The sequence below is a fragment of the Hypomesus transpacificus genome, chromosome 6, assembly GCF_021917145.1.
Source record: "Hypomesus transpacificus isolate Combined female chromosome 6, fHypTra1, whole genome shotgun sequence".
NCBI lineage: Eukaryota > Metazoa > Chordata > Actinopteri > Osmeriformes > Osmeridae > Hypomesus > Hypomesus transpacificus.
This window is the reverse complement of record NC_061065.1, coordinates 4,725,635-4,728,419: the sequence shown is the minus strand read 5'-3', so window position 1 is coordinate 4,728,419 and position 2,785 is coordinate 4,725,635.

The window sequence follows — 2,785 nt, the reverse complement described above, 5'->3', positions numbered from 1 at the left end:
ATGTATACTGTATGTTAAGCCTGTTACACTTATTTTCCAAATGTACAGCGTACAAAGGAATTTTACCTGGTGAAACAGCACAGTGAAACCAAAAGTTTAAGTTTAGAGTTAGTAAAAACAGAAAATACTTTAAATACAAGAATTGCATGTTAAGAATAAATGTATTTCGCAATATGCTACCAATACTGTTTTGCATAGGTTCATATATGCAAGTTAAGACTAATAAATAAATACTGCATGTATACTGCAAAATGCTACATTTAACTGTAAAGTGGGAAAATCAAACACACACACACACACACTCACAGGAGACATGAGGAGGAGGTCTCTCCTTTTACTGTGTAGTACCTGAGGCTCAGACATTGGGTAATATGACTGTGTGTGTCCTTGGAGAAGTCTCCATCTGATGTAAGAACATTTGGCTTGCACTTGATTGAATATTTCCTGTCTGGAAGAGAGGATGAAGAGAGGAGAGGGGAGGGAGAGATCAGAGATAGTACCCTGACACTAAGTTGGACTGTGTTGCTCCTTTGGGTTTGTGAACTAGCGAGAGGACTGACAGGGGTCAGCACCCAAAATAGTCCTGTGTGTTTATGTGTGGACAATGTGTGTCTCTGCATGTGATGGAATTGAGACAGAGTTTAGGGCTTAACTCTGGGAGTTTGCTTCTGTGAGGTAGTCTTAAGATCCATTCAGGCGCCACGGTGCTCCGAGGTAGTTTAGGGGTTAGAAGGATCTGCTGTGAGGTTGTTCACTTCAGAGGGTAACTTAGGTGTGCTGCTGTAAGGTTGTTTGGAGGTTAACTCTAGAAACATCCGCAGTAGTCCCTGGGCCTGGTTCCAAAGATAGAATGATGGCCTGAATTTGCTGGAGCAGAAATGGCCCAATTAGAGCAGTGCAGAACAGTAGAGTCATGTTCAGAGCTAATTTTAGAAATATTAGGAACACGTATGACTTGTGCATTTGTATTTGGAAAGTTATTGAATCATATTTAGAAGATTAATATAATAAACTGTATTGAATGTTTTGGTAAAAATCAGTACCAACTTTTTGGCAGGATAGAGAGGCTGGCCTTTTAAGATCTTCCTCTGTACGTTATTATGGTCTTAACAAGTTCTATACTATTTAGCTTCCATGGTCAGTTCTGAAGCTTGGCTCTGGATAGGGGGGAAACACAGCAGCTGTGATCTGGTTAAGGCACTTGATTTCACTGTACACTACATGATTGTAATACTTGAATTTGGCATAATGGTTCTGCTCGCAGCGGCTCCCTGCCACACCCAACGGAGACACCATCCGACATCCGAGCAGAGAGCAGCGATGCATTCCCCCTACGAAGGGAACACAGAACCAAGGGTGGAGTCCGGGGAGGCGGAGGCAGCAGATTAAACAGAGCATCCTGTGTCGCACTAAGTAATGCAGAGTGCAGCGATTTCCGGATTAAATAGCCGCCCTGCTTGGAAGGTGTGCCCCCGACTGCGTGATATGACCAGTTGCTAGTGACGCACTATATCTCGCGTCTCCTGCATGAAACAGCTCCGCTTGATTGTCCTCCATGCAGATCAATAACAAGGAGACTGGTCCTGCTTATCAGAGAACATGGATGCCTGACAGAACCAAGCACGCTGTTACAATCCAATAGTGACATGATCTTCCCTGAAACATATTTAAGGCTCTGAGGACAAACATTTTTTCTTTTTTCTACTTCTTATTTCATGTTGTCAAACACTAATGATCTCTTTCATGGGTCCTCTGGAAAACCACACAGACAGACCGGGTCATTCCTGCACACATTTTCACTTCAGAGCATTTAAATTACATTTTATTTGTTTAGCCTTTTTTACAAGCACTGTCACAAAGGGCTTCACAGTTGCCCTCAGACGTTACATGACAAAACAGAACTTGTGAAGCATCACAAATGGGGTCGCTGCTCCACATCAAAGCATGGTCTGTGGTGAGGAACGTTTATCTACACATGCAGAAGTTTCAGGTCACAGAAGATCGTTCTTACCAGAGCAGAGGAATAAACTCTGTCTCCCCCCAAAGGCCCTGTGGAGGATTTTCAACAGTGTTTAGTTTGGATGGCTGGGGAATACAGGCACAGCATCTGGCCCAGCAGTGAGCTGATTCTGCAGGAATCCATTATAAACCCTTTTCTTTGAGATGCCCCTCTGCTTCCTTCCAACTCCACCCATCTTCGTGCCAATGCTGTGTGTGTGCGCGCGTGTGTGTGCGTGTGAGTAGTCTGGGCATGCACCAGAACTTTTTTGGAACCCCACTTTGACTAGTGTCTGAAATGCACTTTCACACAAAGCCTCAATGAACTTTAAAGTGCTTAAAAAATGCTTTAAAATGTACCCCTCCAGAGACAAATCATCTGGAAGTTAAAGAGTTTGGGTCCCACAGACAGCATACCAAGAGCTCCCTCAAGGGACATACAAGCATACCAGAGAAGAGACTCAGACGTTGTTGTTTTGGCCTGTTCCACACAATGACACTATAAATAAAGATTTTATTATATTAGAAGGCCCGGGGCCCCGAGGCCCCAACCAGGAACCAGCTGTAACCAGATAGAGATGTCTCTGTGGTAAAGATGATAGCCACATTGTTAATCTCCACTCTCTGGGAATAATTACCTCTATCTGTGTTAGATGATTTACTAAGGTAATCAGTTGTGTCATTTTAATAGTTTTCCTATGGTGACCCTGAGTTGGGAAAGTTTGACACCAAACCATTCTGGGATTTGATTTTCAGACAGCAAGTGTAGAAGTGCTTATTCTGTGAC